We start from the raw sequence: 7,578 nt of genomic DNA, 5'->3' as shown, positions 1-7,578 counted from the left end.
AAATATAGGAAACAATAAATTCACATTGTTACATTGCAATGTTGTCAATGTACGTTGTCAAGTTAACTACGCCATTAATAAATTTTCTCCTGAGACGTTCCGAATAACTTCTGATTTTCGCGACGTACAGTATGTAGCGTTGAAGGGCAGTAAAATATGTAGTAAGGAAAATCAATTTCCTTTATTCCGATTTAGCAGTAAATAGGTATACGAGATTATATTAAACCGTAAACAGTCTCGTGAGAAATTTCGTCACCGCGTAGGGGTATTATTGACTTTCCACTCTCCATCTTCTTCCTGCATATATTCTTGAAAATAGAGTGGTAAGCTATCAGAAAATCAATTTCTTCCGGGCTGACCAATATGTATGCGTAATTTCCTTTTCACATCGTTCCCTCCTAAGTGACCCATATAAAATTATTGACATTTCATCCGGTCAGAGCTGTCACAATTTTTCTCTTTTACGTATTTCAACAATTCATCATTTTTATATCTTAGAACGGCTAAAAGAAGCACGTGGAAGGAAAAGTTTATAAATATTTATAATATAATTTGAATCTTAGGAAGACACAAGTTTTGTTGAAACCTCCCAAACATAGAAAACTACACATATAATAAACATATTACTGAATGACGTATACAGATTCTACTTAACATTACTTCCAAAACAAAGTTCTTTTTCTTCCTCGTTGCCGTAACCACGCGACCATTTTCCCTCTCCAACAACTCAATCATCAACAGTACTGCGAATGTACCATGCACATCGTTCCCAAGACCAGACGCTGCTAAAGACACATCAAAGCCATTCTTCCTCCATTTCGCCGTAACCGTGAAACCCCCGTGCACAATCGCATCCATTTGTTCCCAGCGTTTCGCTGGTCCACGTTAATCAAGTTCGGCTGCAAACCTCGAAACACAAGACCATCCTATCTCTAGTACGCTCTCGTGTCCAATGACACTGTCGAAAGGTCAACCCGCGATGCTCCCCGTTCAAGCGACGTCCCCGAAAAAAAATCGACCGCCAGCATTTTCCGCGAGTTGGTGGGGATCCACGGGTTCTGCTCGCGTTGCGATACGCCACTGCGATCATGCGCGGTTTCGCGGGCGTGAGCAAGGGGTGGTGGTTCCCTCGGTTGATCGTCGTTGCTTATCAGGGTGGGGGTTGCTCCTCGCAGGTATCCCGCGTGGCGGGGGTCGAGGAAGGTTCAGGAGGGAGAGCCGGCGGTTTAGTAGCGGAGGCACACGTTGTGCCAGGCGGCCGGCAGTAGCGAGAGCCGTGCATACCGCGGGCCACACGGCGACGCGTGTGCGTGGGTCGAGCCTTTGCCCCACATTCGTTCGTCGCGCGTACCTTCGCGTCGTGGCGGTATTTCAAGTGCGAAAGAAACCGGGGATGGTAGCGAAGAAGTGCCGGCGTCGGCGTCCGAGCAGCGTCCCGCCGGCGACGGCGCTCCGTGTACAGTCGACGGTACAAATGTAGTGACTGAGACACAGGGGACGAAGGGTGCCGCGTAGGGCGCTTTTCGCATGGTGCAATTGATTCGGAGCAACAAACGGAATCGGTTTGGAAAGGTTGTTGGACCCACGGCCGCTTCAAACCTTGGGCGTCGAAAGCACGCGAGCAAAAGCACATCGGTGGCGAGCTCTCTGCGGACAACGACTCCGGAGCTTGTGTATAAACGAAGTCTGTAAAATCGAGTGTACCGAGTTGATCGAATTCTAGTAGACCGAGAGCAACGAACGGGATCGGTTTCGAAGGATTCTTGGATGCTTAGACACTTGTGTGCTTGACAGCACACCACGAGTATATATATCCTGAGCCCTCTGCAGACAACTAATCTGTTGTTATAAACGCCAGCAAAGTCTGTGAAAGGAAGAGTCTCAGGACTGAGTCAGTCGCATCGGTATATTTGTACCGTGGGCTACACGCCGGCAGGGCTTCCGTGCGAACGGCCTTTCTTCGGCTCGACGTGGACGCCGAGCGTTCACTCGCTCGCGAACGACGGCTCCTAGGCGTGGAAGGCTCGTGTGCGCGCGTGGCTTGATCGTCGAGTGAGTGCGTCGAGGGTGCGTGCGCGCGCGGCGCTCGTTTTCGTGCTTGTGTTCCGTGCTCGCCTCCGCCGAAACAGCGGGATTCGCAGCGGGGGCGAGGAAGAAGAAGACGACGACGACGGAAGTTCGAGATGTGAGCGGCTGCTGGTCGGCCGTCGCGAATCAACCACCGTCGATCGGCGGTCGAAGGGTGGTTTTAACGGGGGAACGCACGCACGCAGGGGAAAACCTGCTGTACCTCGGAAAAATTTCGTGATTCGTGATGTGAGTGCGGGAAAATCGTGGTCGGGCCCGATCGGGGCCGAGTGGTGTTGTTCGATAATTGTTTCGACGTGGTCTACCTCGAGCGATTAGCTGCTTGATGCTTTAGGGAAAATTTGCATCTCGTGGAGGGTGTCGTGGGGAGCGAGGGCAATCGATGAATTTTGGGTCCTTTTAACCCTTTGCACTGGGGGTTTCTGTTTGGAACGACGCGACGATACCACTTTGTGGAGATTAAAAGTATTTTTGCTTCTTTTTTAGGGGTTGGAAATGTGTGTATTTACAATTTATGTAGCTCATCGTAGTGTAATTGAAATGGTATTCATGAGTATATGCAGTCAATCCCATAAATATTCGTACCCTCTATGTCTATTGAAGAAATTTGTTTAAATGGTAGATTTGACGTTTCCAAGTGTATCTGTACATAAATATACATGTATAAGCTTATCCATATATATATATTTATAATGAAAAATTCATTTGGTAACATCAAAACTATTATTTAATTTAGTCAAACTTCTGCAATAGACATAGAGGGTACGAATATTTATGAGATTGACTGTAGTTCACAACCACAACGTATATGGTCAAGATGGATGTTCTTTGATTGGCAGAATAAATTTATATTTATTCATTTATTTTTCAAAACAATAATTACACGATAACGTTAGTCGAAACTAATTCGACAATTACATTTATGAAGAGGGGTTAGACATCAGAGTCGAAAATACTCGTGACATTCCTTCCATGGACTAACAAATTAAGATTTTTAACAAACAAGAACGAAAGCCGTATTAATCATTGATGAAAGTCTCGCAACTCGTGCAAAGAAACACCGATAACAAGTGGTCATTGGAATATAACATAAACAACAATACTCCATCAATATATCAAATTTTATTCCTGAATGCATCGAACTAGATAACGTACGATTATATTTAAAAAACAAACATTTGTCCCAAAACCTGCAAGTGTACGTCACTCCATATAATTAATTTTATTCGGTTTCTGACTTCGTAACCAAGACTCGAGTCGAATCGTGGTGCTCACGTTCATCCAGAGAAGTGCAAAGGGTTAAATTTTCGCGACCGCTTCGTACGCTGCCCGCGAGCTAACCAAGGAAGCCATAATCGCAAGAAAACGAAAGACGTCGGGAAAGTTGGGATTAGCGTTCGTGAATTAAAATTCCAGAAGAGTGGAGCCGCTGGTGAGCGTCGATGCTCTGTGAAGGGAATGGAATTTCGTGGCCGGGAGGAGGGGTTGAAACGAGTCTCGTCTGCGGGACGAGGGAGACGAATCTCCGATAATACAAATTCCCCGCGTTTCTTCCATTTCGTGAACTTTCAGTGGCTGGGCTCTCGGCGGGCGTTCCTATCTCGGAAAAAGGCGAGCGATACGAAAAAAATTCAAGCGCGCGAGGCGCGAGACGAATGGAACGAATTGCTAGCAAACTCGTTTCGATCTTCCCTAAACAACGAGAAAAATATTGCGATTCTGTGAATATTTTAGATTCCCTTTTGGAGATACCAGTGCCGAAAATACACGGAGTTTGCGATATTTTTCTGGCCGAGAATATTCTACGAGTTGAAGTAAGGGAAAAATAAAGAATGTTTGTAAATTAGCGTCGGTGAGCCAGTTTCTTTATTGACAATTTCTTTATCGTCCGACGCGAAAGTTTTCTGTACTGTCTTCTCCTGGGAGAAAGAACACGAGAGAATGATTCTATATTCTATTTTTGAAGAACAGAATTCGATAACTTCGATAATTCTATTACTACATTTCAAAAGTTTATATCATATTTTCCTTTCTTTAATGTTGAAAGTGGGTAGATGTTATTTAAAGGTCGTCTACAAAAAAAGCTTCGTTACTCGCTTCTTAATAATAATGTAGGAATTCTCGCTTGCTCCTTTATTGATGATTATAAAAAAAGTATTTGTTCCGTTATGTATAATCTATAAAAAAGACAAATTGAATTTTCATTAACGCATATAATGTTACTCGTGACTATGTAAGAGAGTGTTTAAACTATCGTGTAACATTTTCTCCTTACCTCCGCCAGTAGAGTATGTCACAAACGTTTGACGGAAGAAGAAATATTAAAGAACATTAAAGAGCATGGACCCTTCGGTTCCTCGAGCCGTACAGGAACGTTGTATTTAATAATCCCTTTCATCTCTAACCTCATTGTCTCCATTCTCGTATGTTTCGAGGATATCGATTCGGTCGGAGAACGGGAAAAAGATTTCCTCAAGCTCGGTGTCTCGATTGCAATGAAATCGAACTTCGAGACTTCGATGAAACGTTTTTGTTTTATCGATAGGCGATCGTAGAGATACGAAGGAGATTTTTCTAGCCGAAGTGATCGAGTTCGTTCGACGGTTCGCTGTAATAAAAATCTCCCGCAATTCCGGCCCGGAAATTGGTTTAGCAGGTCAATAGCACGTTAGCTCTGCCGCGAAGAGGGACACGCGCGTGTGTGCCGCTCAAAACGTTTGGATATTCCTATTTTCCTTTTTCGCCTCCGGCCAGATCGACCGCGCTACAAGTTTTCACGATTTTTCATTTCAAGGAGCAGACACAGCTTTAATGTTGTATTTTCGTTCCGAACTTCTGTCATGTAAAACGTAACCGCGCGTTCATATACGTCCATTTTATTTGAAATTTGTTCTTGGAGGACTATTTATTGTCAACATTATTATTTTTATCATTTTTATGGTGTCTATAACCAATAACCACTGCGTGATTTATTAGAGATGTTGCAACACTCTTGTTTACTCTCAAAAAGTGTTTATTATAAATAATCTTTAATTATAATTTTTTTGATAAGAAATTCCTTTATAAACAATAACGATCGTAATCTTGAATAACATTCATTCAATTTCTGTTTATATTCTGCAGAATACGAAAACCCAGGGATATTTTTGAAAAGCTGCATCAACACAGCAATTACATTCGCGTGTATTTTACTTTTTCGAAGTTTCAGATTTGTTGGAGTGTATCAATTACCGAACTTCCCTTGTCAGTCCATTTCGACGTTTGGATATTCCTATTTTCCTTTTCGTTGCCCATGGCGTGATCGCTCGAGCTGGAAATTTTCGCGAAATTTTCATTTCAAAGAGCAGATCCGGCTTTAATGCGGTATTTCGTTTCGGAGCTTCGTTATATCAAACGGAACGCTCGCGCTAGAAACGAGCAACCTAATTGCTCATACGTAGAGAGGCGATTCTTCTGAAGCAACCGATGCGATTATCTTTCGCGCTCTGAAACGTACGCGACAAATGTTCGCGGCGAAACTGGTCGATTCTAATGAGAAAGTCGTAGAATTAATATTGCTGTGTGGATGGAGGTGTCCAAAAGATTCTGAAACCAAATTTTCATATAATTTCACGCGATGGGAATGCCAGTCGCTTCGAAGAATAGTATAATTCATAACGAGGTATCATTCAAAATCGTAGACAATAGGTAAAGCACAAATATTACTTCAGTTATTTGATTATCAATTTGATCGACTTTAACCTAAATAAGGAAACTGAAACATGTTGATTTAGATATATGAGACACCATTGAAAAAATTAGTGTGTTTACTTTACTTATAAAAAGTAATTTACACCACGCAATTTTTGCAGCAAATACCTTTTGTAAAACTGTTTCTGTAATAGTTTCGTCGTACCGATTATAATGTAGGTTGTTATCCTGTTATCCTTCCACTTGGAAACAATTTTATTTCACCGAAAATCAACCACAATCGCGTTCTAATTTTCTTCGCGCGGATCGCGTCGCTTTAGTACGAGATAAAGATTTATTTCCACGTTAATGGCTTGCTATCGCCGAGCGTGGATGAAACACACCTTCCCAAGCGGGCTGGAATTGCGCACGGTTACCCTTACGATGTCGTACAACGTGTTGTGTGTTTTGCTTAGAGCGCCGATAAAACGGGAAACCGGTTAAAAGCTTCGTTCTCCGAGCCGCGGAATGCGAAGTAATATATTCGACTGTGATACGCTCGCGAATGATCGCGCTTCGCTTCGTTACGCTAAAAACAGACAACCCCTTTATTGTTTCGTATCGAGCTCGGATGCCTTCGGCCAGTCGCTCGTACTTTCGTCGTGTTTTCAGTTTACTTTCCTTTTGATTTCTTTATTTAGAGAACCTGACATTTTCATTTCTTTAAATTTCGAATGTTACGTCAATCGAATTTAAAAATGATGGAGGTTAACGAACGATTGCCGAAGAAAATTCTTAGTCGACGTTTCGTTGCAAGAAATTCGAATTTATTACTCAATCTATGCGCCGCGTCGTAATTATAGATGCAGGAAGCTCGTATCGATCGTGTTTTCATTAAGTCCGAAGGCGATAATTATTCAAGGGGGTGGTTTTTTTTTGCCAGCTCGAGGGGATCACTTTAGCTCGCGAGCTAACAATAGATTCATGTGTTTAAACTTTCAATGTTATTGCATTAAAGGCCATTATCTGCTGAGTAACGCGGAGCAAAGGGCTCGCGAATGGAGGACCGCGGCTCTACGAGATCTTTACTATTTTTTTTGCACTATGCAGCCGACGTAATATCTCGTGACGAGCATGTCGGTATTTCTTGCGACCCGGAACAATTCCTCATTTCGCGTCACGAAACTGAGTTATGTAGACTTTTTAACCCTTTTATTTTCAAATTATTTAAAAAGCGGTGAAAAGAATGCTTGTACTTTTGCGCATATTTTGTGGAAAGCAAATTACGAAGATGGTTTAATATTTCAAAACGTTAACAAATTTCCTCGCGTTAATATAATTAAAATAGAAATGACATATAAACGCGATTCCAACTTAAATTCTGTATATAACGAAATAATTTCGACGAATTTTGCTTTTATAACCGACCTCGAAAGTTTGAATTTGTGAAAGTTTCAAGAGTGATTTGAATTTTCAGTTATTATTACAAGATTAATTATTTATAAACATTCAACCTTTGGTTTAACGTCGTTTTTAAATTTAATATGATTTGTACGTTAAATTTCTAAACAAGCCCATCAATTTTCACCAAAAGTTCATTAAATTCCAATTAATAAAATTTACTAATGAAAATTTATTTAAACTCTCATCGTTTCCTAGTAAATTTAACGTAAAATATTCTATTACTACTAGAATTTTACAATGATCCCATATTACGATGTACAATATCATGAAAGTGTAAAATTTGTACCAAGCACATAAATTAAATATGTGTCCAGCTTTTCCCGAATAATATTTACCTTTTGGGATACGTTAATGGTA

General features: G+C 41.5%; 1 protein-coding gene across 1 annotated transcript in view; it reads left to right on the top strand.

Moving 5' to 3' along the window:
* The first annotated feature begins 1,887 nt into the window (after nt 1-1,887).
* The window catches only part of LOC128875020 (uncharacterized), a 225,830-nt gene continuing 220,139 nt past the window's right edge, over nt 1,888-7,578 (top strand). Inside the window, exon 1 of the mRNA XM_054120303.1 lies at nt 1,888-2,316. The gene's annotated coding sequence lies outside the window, so the exon portion shown is untranslated. The remainder of the gene's footprint in view (nt 2,317-7,578) is intronic.

The sequence above is a fragment of the Hylaeus volcanicus genome, chromosome 4 (assembly GCF_026283585.1).
Source record: "Hylaeus volcanicus isolate JK05 chromosome 4, UHH_iyHylVolc1.0_haploid, whole genome shotgun sequence".
Taxonomy (NCBI): Eukaryota; Metazoa; Arthropoda; class Insecta; order Hymenoptera; family Colletidae; genus Hylaeus; species Hylaeus volcanicus.
This window is presented reverse-complemented; position numbering and strand designations above follow the sequence as displayed.